This window comes from Eumetopias jubatus, unplaced genomic scaffold, assembly GCF_037043125.1.
Source record: "Eumetopias jubatus isolate StellerSeaLion01/CBP00866 unplaced genomic scaffold, mEumJub1_p1.0 scaffold_7, whole genome shotgun sequence".
NCBI classification, from domain to species: domain Eukaryota; kingdom Metazoa; phylum Chordata; class Mammalia; order Carnivora; family Otariidae; genus Eumetopias; species Eumetopias jubatus.
In genome coordinates, this window is record NW_028274813.1 from 143,362,448 (window position 1) to 143,379,560 (window position 17,113).

General features: G+C 40.0%; 1 protein-coding gene and 1 pseudogene across 3 annotated transcripts in view; one reads left to right on the plus strand and one right to left on the minus strand.

The window, feature by feature from the left end:
* Positions 1-17,113, minus strand: part of GABRB3 (gamma-aminobutyric acid type A receptor subunit beta3) — a 468,239-nt gene that overhangs the window by 94,026 nt on the left and 357,100 nt on the right. The window lies entirely within an intron of this gene.
* On the plus strand, positions 8,363-9,588 carry LOC114196519 (translation initiation factor eIF2B subunit beta pseudogene; annotated as a pseudogene).

Below are 17,113 nucleotides of genomic sequence, written 5' to 3' on the forward strand. Positions count from 1 at the left end.
CGGGTGAGCACGGAGTGCGGCCGGAGACCGGGGAGACGGGAGTGACTGCTTTTCTCTGGGGGCACACTGAGGAGGGGGGGCCTGAGTTCTCAGCTCCTCCGGGTGGAGACTGACGGGCCACCATTTTCACCCTGGTCCTCCAAAGCTGTGCCGAGAGCTTGCAGGGAACAAAAGCTCCTGAGAGCAAACCCGAACAGCTTGCTTAGCCCAGACTGACAAGAGCAGGGCAATTCTGCCTTCGGCAAAGACAATTGGGAACCACGGCAACAGGCCCCTCCCCCAGAAGATCAGCACAAACAGCCAGCAAGCCAAGACCAAATTTACCGGTCAAGGAGAACGGGAGAACTCCAGCGCTAGGGGAATACTGCACATAAAATTCATGGCTTTTTTACCATGATTCATTAGTTTTTCAAAGTTAATTTTTTTAACTGCTTTTTTTAAATTTTTCTTTTTCCCTTTTTCAACCAACATCGTATCAATCCCTTTTTTAAAATAACATTTTTTACTTTTCATTTTTAGAGTCATATTTTATCCCTTCATACTAGTTATGCTTATTTTTGGCATATATAATAAGTTGATCTCTTTTTAAAATTTTGATATACAGTTTCTTCTAACAGATCAAAATATGCCCTTAATCACTAGTGTAGGGCTTTATTCTAGTCTCCTGCCTGATCATATTCTCTCCCTTTTTTTCTTTCTTTTTTTTTAAATCTTCTTCTTTCTTTTTACAAACAACACCTTATCTTATCAATTCCTTTTATAAACTCTTTTATAATTTTCATCTTTAAGTCATCTTCCATTCCTTCATTGTATCTACCTTTATTTTGTACATATGTAAGTCTTTCTTCCTTTAAAATTTTAGGAGGCACTTTTTTCTAACAGACCAAAATACGCCCAAAATCTAGTGTGTGGCACTGATCTAACCACTAGCCTGATGATATTTGATCATATTCTGTTTTTTTTTTGTATTGTACTGTTTTTGTTTTTCCCTTTTTCTTTTTTTTTCTTTCTTTCCCTTTCTTTTCCCCTGGTTTCAGGACTTTTTTGATTTGTATGGAGTATATTTGCTGGGCACGTTGTTAACCAGTTAGCATTTTGTTCTCTAATTCATCTATTCTCCCCTGGACAAAATTACAAGAAGAAAAAAGTCACCTCAGCAAAAAGAACAAGAGGTGGTACCGTCTGCCAGGGACCTACTCAATACGGACATTAGTACAATGTCAAACCTAGAGTTCAGAATCATGACTTTAAAGATACTAGCTGGGCTTGAAAAAAGTGTGGAAGTTATTAGAGAAACCTTTTCTGGAGAAATAAAAGAACTAAAATCTAACCAACTCAAAATCAAAAAGGCTATTAGTGAGGTGCAATAAAAAATGGGGGCACTAACTGCTAGGATAAATGAGGCAGAAGAGAGAATCAACGATATAGAAGACCAAATGATGGAAAAAAAAGAGGCTGAGAAAAAGAGAGAGAAACAACTACAGGAACACGAAGGGAGAATTCGAGAGATAAGCGATACGATAAGACGAAACAACATTAGAATAATTTGGATCCCAGAAGAAGAAGAAGAAAGAGGGGGGGGGCAAAAGGTATATTGGAGCAAATAATAGCAGAGAACTTCCCTAATGTGAGGAAGAAAACAGGCATCAAAATCCAGGAGGCAAACAGAACCCATCTCAAAATCAATAAAAATAGGTCAACACCCCGACATCTAATAGTAAAACTTATGAGTCTCAGAGACAAAGAGGAAATCCTGAAAGCAGCTCAGGAGAAGAGATATGTAACCTACAATGGTAGAAACATTCGATTGGCAACAGACTTATCCACAGAGACCTGGCAGACCAGAAAGGAGTGGAATGATATCTTCGGGAGCACTAAATGAGAAAAATATGCAGCCAAGAATACTATATCCAGCTAGGATCTCATTGACAATAGAAGGAGAGGTATAAAACTTCCAGGACAAACAAAAACTAAAAAATTTGCAAACACGAAACCAGCCCTCCAAGAAACATTGAAAGGGGTCCTCTAAGCAAAGAGACAGCCTAAAAGCAGCATAGATCAGAAAGGAACAGAGGCAATATACAGTACCAGTCACCTTACAGGGAATACAATGGAACTAAATTCATACCTTTCAATAATTACCCTGAAAGTAAATAGGCTAAATGCCCTAATCAAAAGACACAGGCTATCAGATTGGATTAAAAAACAAGACCCATCAATATGCTGTCTGCAAGACACTCATTGTAGACCCAAAGATATCCCCAGATTGAAAGTGAGGGGGTGGAAAACCATTTATCATGATATTGGACACCAAAAGAAAGCTGGGGTGGCAATCCTTCTATCAGACAAAATAGATTTTAAAACAACGACTGTAATAAGAGGTGAAGAAGGACACTATATCCTACTTAAAGGGTCTATCCAACAAGAAGATCTAACATTTGTATATATCTATTCCCCTAACATGGGAGTAGCCAATTATATAAGGCAATTAATAACAAAAGCAAAGAAACACATTGAGAACAATACAAAATAGTGGGGGACTTTAACACCCCCCTGACTGAAATGGACAGATCATCTAAGCAAAAGATCAACAAGGAAATAAAGACTTTAAATGACACCCTGGACCAAATGGACTTCACAGACCTATTGAGAACATTCCATCCCAAAGCAACGGAATACACATTCTTCTCTAGTGCCCATGGAACATTCTCCAGAATGGATCACATCCTAGGTCACAAATCAGGTCTCAACCGGTACCAAAATATTGGGATTATTCCCTGCATATTTTCAGGCCACAAAGCTTTGAAACTAGAACTCAATCACAAGAGGAAAGTCGGAAAGAACTCAAATACATGGAGGCTAAAGGCATCCTAATAAAGAATGAATGGGTCAACCAGGAAATTAAAGAAGAATTAAAAAACTCATGGAAACCAATGAAAATGAAAATACAACTGTTCAAAATCTTTTGGATACAGCAAAGGCAGTCCTAAGAAGAACGTATATAGAATACAAGCCTTTCTCAAGAAACAAGAAAGGTCTCAAATACACAACCTAACTCTACACCTAAAGGAGCTGGAGAATAAACAGCAAATAAAGCCTAAACCTAGCAGAAGAAGAGAAATAATAAAGATCAGAGCAGAAATCAATGAAAGAGACAGCAAAATAACAGTAGAACAGATCAATGAAACTAAGAGATGGTGCTTTGAAAGAATTAACAAGATTGATAAACCCCTGGCCAGACCTATCAAAAAGAAAAGAGAAATGAGCCAAATCAACAAAATCATGAATGAAAGAGGAGAGATCACAACCAACACCAAAGAAATACAAACAATTATAAGAACATATTATGACCAACTCTATGCCAGCAAATTAGATAACCTGGAAGAAATGGGTGCATTCCTAGAGATGTATCAACTACCAAAATTGATCCAGGAAGAAATAGAAAACCTGAACAGACCTATAACCACTAAGGAAATTGAAGCAGTCAACAAAAATCTCCCAAGAAACAAAAGCCCAGGGCCAGATGGCTTCCCAGGGGAATTCTATCAGATATTTAAGAAGAAATAATACCTATTCTCCTGAAACTGTTCCAAAAAATAGAAATGGAAGGAAAACTTCCAAACTCATTTTATGAGGCCACCATTACCTTGATCCCAAAACCAGACAAAGACCCTATCAAAAAGGAGAATTACAGACCAATATCCTTGATGAACATGGATGCAAAAATTCTCACCAAAATACTAGCCAATAGGATCCAACAGTACATTAAAAGGATTATTCACCATGACCAAGTGGGATTTATCGCTGGACTGCAAGGTTGGTTCAACATCCACAAATCATTCAACGTGATACAAGACATTAACAAAAAAAAGAACAAGAATCATATGATCCTCTCAATAGATGCAGAAAAAGCATTTGACAAAGTACAGCATCCTTTCTTGATCAAAACTCATCAGGGTATAGGGATATAAGGTACATACCTCAATATCATAAAAGCCATCTATGAAAAACCTACACTGAATATCATTCTCAATGGGGAAAAGCTGAAAGCATTTCCCCTAAGGTCAGGAAGGCGGCAGGGATGTCCACTGTCACCACTGCTATTCAACATAGTATTGGAAGTCCTAGCCACAGCAATGAGACAACAAAAAGAAATCTAAGGCATCCAAATTGGCAAGGAGGAAGTCAAACTCTCGCTCTTTGCAGATGATATGACACTGTATTTGGAAAACCCAAAAGACTCCACCCCAAAACTGCTAGAACTCATACAGGAATTCAGTAAAGTAGCAGGATATAAAATCAATGCACAGAAATCAGTGGCAAACCTATACACCAACAACAAGAGAGAAGAGAGACAAATCAAGGAGTCGATCCCATATAAAACTGCACCCAAAACCATAAGATACCTAGGAATAAATTTAACCAAAGAGGCAAAGGATCTGTACTCAGAAAACTATAAAATACTCGTGAAAGAAATTGAAGAAGACACAAAGAATTGTAAAACGTTCCATGCTCATGGATTGGAAGAACAAACATTGTGAAGATGTCAATGCTACCTAGAGCAATCTACACATTCAATGCAATTCCCATCAAAATACCATCTACCTTTTTCAAAGAAATGGAACCAATAATCCTAAAATTTGTATGGAACCAAAGAGACCCCAAGGAATATTGGGGATCAGAGGAATATTGAAAAAGAAAAGCAAAGCTGGCGGCATCACAATTCCGGACTCCCAGCTCTATTACAAAGCTGTCATCAAGACAGTATGGTACTGGCACAAAAAAAGTCACATGGATCAATGGAACAGAATCGAGAGCCCAGAAATGGACCCTCAACTCTATGGTCAACTCATCTTTGACAAAGCAGGAAAGAACGTCCAATGGAAAAAAGACAGTCTCTTCAACAAATGGTGTTGGGAAAATTGGACAGCCACATGCAGAAGAATGAACCTGGACCATTTCCTTACACCACACACAAAAATAGACTCCAAATGGTTGAAAGACCTAAACGTGAGACAGGAGTCCATCAAAATCTTAAAGGAGAACACAGGTAGCAACCTCTGCGATCTCAGCTGCAGCAACTTCTTCCTAGAAACATCGCCAAAGGCAAGGGAAGCAAGGGCAAAAATGAACTATTGGGATGTCATCAAGATAAAAAGCTTTTGCACAGCAAAAGAAACAGTCCACAAAACCAAAAGACAACCGATAGAATGGGAGAAAATATTTGCAAATGACATATGAGATAAAGGGGTTGTATCCAAAATCTATAAAAAACTTATCCAACTCAACACCCAAAGAACAAATAATCCAATCAAGAAATGGGCAGAAGGCATGAACAGACATTTTTCCAAAGAAGACATCCAAATGGCCAACAGACACATGAAAAATTGCTCAACATCGCTGGCATCAGGGAAATCCAAATCAAAACCTCAATGTGATACCACCTCACACCAGTCAGAATGGCTAAAATTAAGAAGTCAGGAAACGACAGATGTTGGCGGGGATGAGGAGAAGGGGAAACCTCCTACACTGTTGGTGGACATGCAAGCTGGTGCAACCACTCTGGAAAACAGTATGGAGGTTCCTCAAACAGTTGAAAATAGAGCTACCATATGATCCAGCAATTGCACTACTGGGTATTTACCACAACGATACAAATGTAGGGACCCGAAGGGGTATGTGCACCCTGATGTTTATAGTAGCAATGTCCACAAAAGCCAAACTGTAGAAAGAACCAAGATATCCATCGACAGATGAATGGATAAAGAAGAAGTGGTATATATATACAATGGAATATTATGCAGCCATCAAAACGAATGAGATCTTGCCATTTGCAACGACGTGGATGGAACTGGAGGGTATTATGCTGAGTGAAATAAGTCAATCAGAGAAAGACATGTATCATATGTCCTCACTGATATGAGGAATTCTTAATCTCAGGAAACAAACTGAGCGTTGCTGGAGTGGTGGGGGGGGAGGGATGGGGTGGCTGGGTGATAGACATTGAGGAGGGTATGTGCTATGGAGTCCTGTGAATTGTGCAAGACTGTTGAATCACAGATCTGTACTTCTGAAACAAATAATGCAACATATGTTAAGAAAAAAGAAAAAGAAGAAGAAGATAGCAGGAGGGGATGAATGAAGGGGAGTAAGTCGGCGAGGGAGACGAACCACCAGAGACGATGGACTCTGAAAAACAAACTGAGGGTTCTAGAGGGGAGTTGTGGTGGGGGGATGGGTTAGCCTGGTGATGGGTATTAAAGAGGGCACATTCTGTGTGGAGCACTGGGTGTTATACACAAACAATGAATCATGGAACACTACATCAAAAACTAATTTTGTAATCATGGTGATTAACATAACAATAAAGACTTAAAAAATAATAAGGAAAATTATATTCTTTGGTAGACTGTGATATTGTTGCCAATTTTTCACTCTTTCCTGCACCCATATCCTTTGTCACAAGACTCTGCAGAGACTTTCACCGGGGATGCATACCTGCCAACTTATTGTAGATGTGGTTACAGCTGCTTTGGTCATTGTGACATTAGACGATGTGGCTTAAGCAAAAACTTGAAATGTGCTTGCATGCTTCGGCTTGCTCTCTTGCAAGTATGTTTGCCCAGAAGATAAAAGATACATGGTGTAAACCTGAACCTAATTTGCAGCTTGGAGCCAAGCCTACATGAGTGCAGTCTAGATTACTCAACCCTTCAGCCAACCTACAGACATGTGAAGTTGAAAAAATAATTGTAGTTTTGAGCCACTGCATTTTAGGCAGATTGTTATGCAGCATAATTGTGACAATAGCTAACTAATACATCTCCCTATGGAACCTTGAAGTAGGACTGCTTGGCAGTCCTGGAATCACCTTTAATTTTCCTTTTTCTCAGAAACTGTCTATCCCTCAGTTTAGCATTCCTTAGTTGTAATATGGCCATGGAGAGCAAACCATCACATCACATATGGCATACCACAGCTTCCATATAGTACCATGTCTTCCTCATGACTCTTGTTAAAAAGACAAATTTCCCAGGAAGCTTATCAGGCTGCTCACATCTCTAGCCAAAACTGGATTGTATGATCACCATCTAACCAAATCACTAACAAGGGGAAGGGGATGCTAAGACTTCAGAATTTATATCTGAGGTGTCTTCATTTGAGTGGAATAAATGAACAACACTGAGATTCTATGAGCAAATTGAAAGGAAAGTGAGAAGCTGTTAGATAGGAGGCAACACTGACATCTTCATATGGATATCTTGAGAATATAGGCAAAGTGCTAAGAAAAGTGGTTTGTACAAAGTAAGTTTATGCTACAAGCTATTTTTAGTTCACTTGTTAATTTTAATAATGAGATAGGAAGGGCAGGTAAAGACTAGGCAGATAATAAAGGGAGCTATAATGGACAAGAAGGCTTGTGTAATCCATGAGTCACACTGACTGCCTTGGCAACCAGCTGCCCAACAGCCCTAGACTATGAGCTTTCCAATTTGATGCACAGCCACAAGGTCCTGAGTAATATACGCATCAAAAAGAAAGTTACTTTTGCTACATATATTTCTGTATTTTTGTGTATACACTTATACATAATATATACTTATATATAGATTAAAAATGTTTATATTTATACTATATATACAAATATATAGGCTCATTTTTATGTACAGTTGACCCCCAAACAACACGAGGGTTGGGGGCAGTGACCCCCAAGACCATCAAAAATCTGTGTATAACTTTTGACTCCCCCAAAACTTAACTAATAATAGCCTACTGACCAGAAGCCTTACTAATAACCTAAAGAGTTGATTAACACATATTTTCTATGTTATATGCATTACATATTGTATTCTTACAATAAAGTAAATAGAGAAAAATGTTAAGAAAATCATAAGGAGGAGGAAATACATTTACAGTATTGTATTTATTGAAAAAGATCCATGTATAAATGGACTTAGGCAGTTTCAAACCTATGTTGTTCAAAGGTCAACTGTATATATAAATATTAAGAACTTTCCAAAGCAACCTGTAAGATGTATTTAAAAATTCAATACATAAATATACATATATATAAATACATGTAATTAAATAAATAAAGGGGCGCCTGGGTGGCTCAGTCCATTGAGCGTCTGACTCCATTTCCGCTCAGGTCATGATCTCAGGGTCCTGGGACTGAGCCCTGGGTCAGGCTCTGTGCTCAGCAGGGAGTCTGAGGCTTTTCTCTTTCTCTCTCTCCCTCTGCGCCCTCCCCACACTCTCTAAAATAAAAATAAATGAACCTTTAAAAAAAAGGGGGGCAAAGCTCCGGAAGGACAGAGGTCGTACAGGTGTGGATTCCGCCGGCGAGGCGGCTTTTTTCAAGATGCCAGGAGCCGTGGCTAAGGGCTCGGAGTTGTACGAGAGCATGGAGAGTTTCGTGAAGGCCCTGAAGCGGGACGGCAGGCGGCGCAGCTCCGAAGACATGGCTCCAGAGACCCTGGGGCTACTGTGCCGGATCATCACAGACCACCGCTGGAGCAACGCAGAAAAACTGATGGAACTGATCCGCCGAGAGGGCCAGAGGATGACGGCTGTGCAGCCCTCAGAGACCACGGTGGGCAACATGGTGAGGAGAATGCTCAGAATCATCCGGGAGGAGCATGGCAGACTCCACGGGAGCAGCGATGAGAGCGATCAGCAGAAGTCCTTGCACAAACTCTTGACATCTGAAGGCCTGAGCGAGGATTTCAGCTTCCCTTATGCCCAACTCCAGTCCAACATCATTGAGGCAATTAATGAGATGCTTGTGGAACTGGAAGGGACTACAGAGAACACTGAGGCCCAGGCTTTGGAGCACATCCACTCCAATTAGGTGATCATGACCATTGGCTTCTTCTGGACAGTTGCGGCCTTCCTCAAAGAGGCTGCCCGAGAGAGGAAATTCCATGTCATTGTGGCAGAGTGTGCTCTTTTCTGTCAGGGTCATGAAATGGCAGTGAATTTATCCAAAGCAGGTATTGAGACAACTGTCATGACTGATGCTGCCATTTTTGCCCTTATGTCAAGAGTCAACAAGGTGATCATTGGCACAAAGACCATCCTGGCCAACGGTGCCCTGAGAGCTGTGACAGGAACTCAAACTCTAGCACTGGCAGCAAAACGCCATTCCACCCTGCTCATCGTGTGTGTGCTCCCATGTTCAAGCTTTCCCCACAGTTCCCCAATGAAGAAGATTCATTTCACAAGTTTGTGGCTTCTGAAGAAGTCCTGCCTTTCACAGAAGGGGACATTCTGGAGAAGGTCAGCATTCACTGCCCTGTGTTTGACTTAGTCCCCCCAGAGCTCATTACCCTCTTTATCTCCAACACCGGTGGGAATGCACCTTCCTACATCTACCGCCTGATGAGTGAACTCTACCATCCTGATGATCATGTCCTATGACCACCACCTGTCCTAAGCAGAAGCTGCTTAGCCAAATACAGAATGGAGAGGGACTTCAGTGTGACTGCTGAAAACATTGTCCTTGTAATGGGGAGTGACCTGGAGTCAATCTGAAAAAACTTAATACTGTTTCCTGCCCTTTTAGTCATCCCATAACAAGGATGCACATTCAGGACTATCTCTTGCCTTTCTGATCTTAACAGAAGCAGGAGGGTTTGACCTATAAATTTTGGAGTCTTTTGGGGCACCTGGCTGGTTCAGTTGGTAGAGCATATGACTCTTGATCTCAGGGCCGTGAGTTTGAGCCCCACGTTAGGCATAGAGTTTACTTAAAATTTTTTTTGGTGGGGGAACCTCTTAACCTCTTAGTGATCTGAGGAGTCTGGAACTTAAGTTTCAGGAACTTAAACTTTCTGGTTCAGTGGGGTGTTAAACTTAACACTGAAGACCTTGCTGGGATACAGGTGTTTGCTCAGAAATGGCTACCACACCTTTTCCTGGGCTGTGCCAATAAAAGCTTCTTAAAGAAAAAAAAAAGGGGGGGGCAAAATCTCTGTTTAAAAAAATTATATAAATAAATACATATGTAAATATATGTTTGTATATAAATATTTTAATATACATTATATATTTTTATATATAATTTACTTATATATATTATATATTTATGTTAAAATAATATAATATAAATATATATGTATGTACATATTCAGTTTTTACAGTATCTTACAGATTGCTTTGGAAGGTTTTCTTAATTTCACAGCTGAAGTAATTAAAGGGGTGAACTGATGTTTAGTTTTGCCATTTATTGATGATTCAAAAAGATCCAAACATGAAGTTACTATCATCAGCTGCTATTTTAGTTGGTATGCCAGTGAAGAACTTAAGGCCCAGAGGCGAAAGCACTATTCTCTGAGCAGTTGTTCTCATAACAATAGGAACTCAACAACTGTGTAGGGATCTTCTGCTAGTTTGCTATGTCCCCTGTCTGCAGTGAAGACAAATCCCATCATCGTGAACAAGTTGGTGGAGAAAACCGCAGGGCGCAGAGCACACTCACATGAAAGATGTCAAGGGGCCAATTCGTCTGACTCAGCTCCTGAATCAAAGCATGCCTGGCCTCCTTCAGATCAGGACATCTGCCGGCTAATCCTGAGGTCCAGGACTCCCTTCCCACGCAGCACCTCACACAGCAAACTCGGCACGGGAGAAAGTCCCCAGGCACCAGAAACGCTCAGGAAAGTGGGGGGGCAGGGCTGGAAAGGTGTGAGCACAGACGGTGGGGAAAGAGGCCCAGAGCACAACCAAGAGGGAAGATAGCCACTCTGCGTGAGACCACCGCAAAGGCATCGGGGAGAATGCTGGGGCTGTGAACAGGTCTGAGGGCAAGGCCAATGCAGGCACCTTCTTCCAGCGAGTTGCTGCTGGGAGAAATCAACCAAAGCACCTGAAAACATGCAGCATCAGCAGGCCCAGTTCTTCACCGGCCCCGGGAGAATGGAAAATAGGCGTAAATAGGCAGCAGCCCCAGTTGAGACTAAGAACGGTCTGGAGTTAAAGGTGCATCTACTTGGTTTTACCACTCAGCTAATATCCTGTTTACTAAGGCAGGAGGGAGAAGAAGGTGTTTCACAGTCAATGATGGTAGTAAGTGCCTGTGTTCCTTCCTCTAGGGTGCTGGCCAAGTGGCCTTACTTAGTGCCTTCCTCACCTCACTTCTCACACCTCCTCGGGTTACTCTGGCCTCCTCCACTCCTCTGCACAGACAATGTGTCCACAGGGTGTGCTTCTGTGCTTACTTCGTTGGTCCTCTTGCATGCATTTTACTGCTAACTACACACTCCATGGTATCTGCTTTTCTTCAGTTTCTATAACCTCTCTTCAACCCTTCCCCGCCTCTTCTTAGAGACGTCATCCCTCTAAGTGCCCTTAAAGATGGATATTATCCAAATACACTGCAGCCCCTATGTTGTGGTTGGAAAACCCATTTACAACCCTAAGATACCTGTACTAACACTTCTAACAAGCTCACACTGACCTCTTTCCAGAGCTGGGCCTCCTATTCCCAATAGGCTCTAGAACAGGTAAAACACAACATAACCAAAAATGAAATCATTGTCCTTCCTAAGCCTGCTTGCTCTTTCTGAGTTAATTTTTTTAAATTAGTGACATTTACTCATTTGTATGAGCTGAAAACTTGGTAAAGATCACTGATTGGGCGCCTGGATGGCTCAGATGGTTAAGCGTCTGCCTTCAGCTCAGGTCATGATCCCAGGGTCCTGGGATCGAGTCCCGCATTGGGCTCCCTGCTCCTTGGGAGCCTGCTTCTCCCTCTGCTTCTCTCTCTCTCTCTTTCTCTCCCTCTCTCTCTCTCTCCTCCTCTGTCTCTCATGAATAAATAAATAAAATCTTTAAAAAAAAAAGGGCGCCTGGGTGGCTCAGTTGGTTAAGCGACTGCCTTCGGCTCAGGTCATGATCCTGGAGTCCCAGGATCGAGTCCCACATTGGGCTCCCTGCTCAGCAGGGAGTCTGCTTCTACCTCTGACCCTCTTCCCTCTCATGCTCTCTATCTCTCATTCTCTCTCTCAAATAAATAAATAAAAATCTTTAAAAAAAAAAAAGATCACTGATCACCCCCTTGCTTAAACCAGAGTTTCAAACAACTGATTCCCATGAGTTTCCCCATCTTTTTTTTACTCCAATGGATTCCTTCCTTTCCATATTTCTCAGTACAGGCACTTGCATTTTTACCTGGACTACTCCAAGAGCATTCCAGTTTGCAGCCTGAAAGATACATCCACCTTCTGCACCATGTCATGGTGAGCTCACAAACAAAATCTGAAACAATATCTAAATTCTGTTTAGAACCCTTTCACAGTTCCTCGTCTGCCGAACTCTATGCCTATACTTGCTGCAAGGTCCTGAAAACCCACCTCCTTTTCCAACCCAAAACCTTCACTCATACTCTGCCTTCTACAAGGAATGGCTCCTGGCTTAACTCTTTGTGTAGATAATCCCCTCTCTTCTGCATCCCCAAATACCCTGCAAGATAATCCCTAGATCTCCAAACCTGGCAGCCCATTTATTTTGGAGCCTTTGCCCAGTTGGTAATTATAAAAGGCATGCTGGCTGGTGCATGACAGCTTATACTGTCCACTCCAACACCCAGAGTGTATCCCTTAGCCTGGCTCCTAATCATCCTGAAGCAGCCCAGCATCATCAACCTGATCATGGTTTTCCCAAAATCCCAGGCTTGGCTCAAAAGCCTCTTATTCCCTTTCCTAGAAACCAGGGAACACCCTGTGCATATCTTGATTATTGCATTTGGCACATCCTTTTGAACTCATCTGTTTGAGGAATCCTCAAACTGTGAGCTTCTTCAGGAAGTAACTGTATTCATCTTTTTAGGAAGCACCTAGCACAGTGGTCAAGAAATGTGTGTTGGCCTCAATTTATACTCATGGGGTCAATTAGTCCTCAGTTTCACGGCATATTTTGACAGTGGTCTTCTCTAGTCCAGGCATGTCAATGGGCACAGGGTGAACTAGAAAGAACACATCCTCAGATGGCCACAGAAAAGTTCCAGATTAGGCCTTCAAATCACCAATGCCATGTTATTGTCTGGCACTCAATTTCCTTGACACAGGGTTTGTCACCTCTACTAAATAACTTATCATGCCCAACAAAGAGGGCAGGCACATCACACCCTCCAGAATGGAGGCCTACCAGGAGGGCTGACATCAGATAAGCATCAGGAAGAGAGGGGACACATTCCAGCGCTTATTACAACACAGCCCCTGATTTGTAAAGCATGGGAAGGGATTGCCTCAATCAAGTCAGCAATCCCAGAGTGATGCATCTGCATTAATGATGAAAAGGTAGTGCTAGCAGCTCCAAGACAGGGGTTACAGGGTGTCACAGAAATTACAAGCAGGTAAAGAAGAGAGGTGAAATGGAGATGGATATGGTATAGAGGCCCTTTTCATTGAAGTCCCCTTTCCAGGTGTTTCTGGAATGTAGTCAGAGAATAACAGTGATATCACTTACTGATTATGAGCCATACCCATTTACATATATTACCTTTAATATTTATAACATTCTACAAGGTAAGTCTTATTATTTTACCTATTTTGCAGAAGAGAAAACCAACTAAGGTAGTCATAGAACTTGCTCAGAGTGCCCCAGTAAATCACCATCAGGTTGAGAACTGGGCCCTAATCTCCAAATCTCATTCTCTTTCTGCTTCAGCATGCTGCACATTCATGAAGAATGGATAGTTGCAATACCTATCTGCCGAGCTGAACAGATTGTAGTCATAATTGTTCTCAAAGCAAAATGAGACATGATACCAGTTTATTCTAAAGTTAAGTGTGAAGATGTGGCTAGGGATCCATCCCTAATTATATTCAGACAAGAGACAAATTGGGCATAGTACTCAAAACCAACACAGATACAGAAACCACTCAAATGACCTAACACACTGCTCACAAAGAGACAAAGACTTGGGGAAAAGGAAATAAAATGTAAATATTCACATTTAATGAATATATTCTTCTGACGAAAAGAGAGCACTTCCAGTTAAAATATTTTTAGAGGAAAGTGATGTATAATGGGCAAAGGGACACATGAGAAATGATGATGAAACATAGCAGAATCAAAAAAGTGTGACAAAAAGATTGACAAAACTCTGAAAAGCCTCCATCAGCTCAAATAGTTACAATAAGCTAAACTTTCCACTTTTATGTCAACAGATTACCTCTAATAACTCTCACTGTTTTACTGATTCCCCTCCTTCTAATCTTTCTTGAGGCTTTGAGTCCATAATGAGGTTTATGACATTATGACTCTTTACAGAATTTTATTGAAGTATAGCTCTTTTTTGTCTGACTTCTTTCACTTAGCCTAATTATTTTGGGATTCATCCATGTTGTATTTATCGATAGTTCATTCCCTTTTATTGTTCAGTAGTATTCTACTGTGTGGATATGCTAAATATTTTTTTTTTCTGCTCTACCTGTTGAAAAATATTTAGGTTGTTTCTCACTTTGGACTACTATGAATAAAGATGTAATGAATATGTGTGTATGTTTGCAAGGACATGTATTTCCTTTTCTCTTGCCTAAATATCTAGGAATATAATGGCCGGATCATTGTAGCTGTATAACTGACTTTTTAAAACCTTACAAGCTGTTTCCCCAATGAAGCAGTCCTTCATTCCCACCAGTACTACATCAGAGTTCCAGTTCCCCCACATCCTCATCAACACTAGGTATGATTGGTCTTTTTGAAATTTTAGCCATTCTAGTAAATGCATAGTTTTACTTTGAATTTCCTTAACAAGTAATGATAGAGAGCATCCTTCTGTATGCTTATTTGACCATCCATATATGTTCTTTGGTGAAGGATCTATCCAAATCTCTAATCCATTATTTTAATTGCTTTATTTATTTTGCTATTTTAAGTTTTAAGAGTTCTTTAGATATTTTAGATGCCTGTCCTTTATCAAATGTATGCTTTGCAAATATTTTCTTCCAGCCTATGGCTTATCTTTTCATTTTCTTAACTGTGTCTTTGAAGAGCAAAAATTTTAATTTTGATGAAGTCCAGTTTTTTTCTTTTGGAGTCATATTTAGGAAATAATTTACTTATAAGGTGATTTTTATCTTTATGTTGAAAGTAAATTTCTTATAGGCAGTGCATATTTAATTCTTGTTTTTAAATCTAATCTATCATATTGTATCAATTTAATTGAGATATTTAAACCATTTACATTTAATTTCATTACTGTTATGATTTGGATTAATCTATCATGTTGCTATTTCTTTTGTAGTTTTCCCACTAGTTCTTGGCTCATCTTCTTCTTTTTTTCCATGTTCATTTGGATTAACTGAGTATGTCTCATGATTTCATCTCCTTTTTTGACTTATTAGTCATAATTCTTTGTTGTTTTACTTTAGCGGTTACTTTAGAATTACTAGTATATTTACTTAATTTATCACAGCTTAATATCAAATGATATTATACTACTTCACATATAGTATAAAAATCTCACTACTATATACTTCTATTTTTTTCAGCTCTCTCCATTATGCTATTATTTCCATTCATTTCACTTATGCATATTTCAATAAACTGCAATATACAGTATTGCTGTTTTTGTTTAAATTCAGTTATCTAATCAAAATTATTTAAATAATAAAAAATATCTTATATGGTGCTTTCCATTCCTTTTATAGACCCATATTTCCAACTGTGGTAATTTTTTCTGCCTGAGGACTACATTTAACAGTTCTTATACTGCAGTTCTGCTGTCAATTCATTCTTTAAATCTTATATGTCTAAAAAATTATTTATTTTGCCTTTGACTGTGAAAGATATCTTCAGAGGATACAAATCCTAGATTGATAGTTGTTTTTTATTTTTCTTTCAGGGGCTTTAATAATGTTGATCCACTGTCTTCTCACTTGCATTCTTTCTTTTTTTTTTTTAAAGATTTTATTTATTTATTTGAGAGAGTGAGAATGAGAGAGCGAGAGCACATGAGAGGGGGGAGGGTCAGAGGGAGAAGCAGACTCCCCGCCGAGCAGGGAACCCGATGCGGGACTCGATCCAGGCACTCCAGGATCATGACCTGAGCCGAAGGCAGTCGCTAAACCAACTGAGCCACCCAGGCGCCCTCACTTGCATTATTTCTAACAAAAAATCTACTGACCTCATTATGCTGTATTTCTGTACATAACATTTTTATCCCCTGACTTTTTTTTTAAAGATTTTATTTATTTATTTGAGAGAGAGAGAATGAGAGATAGAGAGCACGAGAGGGAAGAGGGTCAGAGGGAGAAGCAGACTCCCTGCCGAGCAGGGAGCCCGATGTGGGACTCGATCCTGGGACTCCAGGATCATGACCTAAGCCGAAGGCAGTCGCTCAACCAACTGAGCCACCCAGGCGCCCTCCTCTGACTTCTTTTAATATTTTTTTTCTTTATTACTGATCTTGATCAATTTGATTATGGTGTGGTTGTCTCCATGCTTCTTTTATTTGAGGTCTGTTGAGGTTCTTGAGTATTTAGGATTATAGTTTTCCTCAAGCTTGGAAAAGGTGTGGTCACTATACGTTTATTTTATTTTTTTTGCCTTCTCCCTCCTTTTTGCCCTCCGTAATATTCTTTATAACACTTCTGGCCCTTTTTCTTTTCAGTATGTGATTTTAGATAGATTCTATTACAGTGGCTTCAAGTGTGCTAACATTTTCTTCTGCACTTTCTAATTTGTCATTCATCCCATCCAGCATTCCTCATCTCAGATACTGGGTCATTTTTTATATCTTTCATGTCCCTTCTAAACTTTTTGAACATACAAGACACAGTTATAATTTCTATTTTTAATTATTTTTTTAATTTTGATATTCTTCTAAATTCATATACTACTATAAAAAATAATATGGAAACACTTGGCACTCTGTATCCAATTTCCTATCATGGTTACATTTGGCAAGACTAAATAAAATTTCACACCAGGGTATTGATACTTCTACAGTCAAGATACTTTAGTATCTTTACTTTATTTCTAGTATACATCCAATATACTTCACATACATTGCACAAGGTTGCCTCATATCAAGGCCTTTGATAGTTTTCCCCTCTTCAATTCCTCCACCCCCATCTGTGACCCCTGGCAATCATTCATCTGTTCT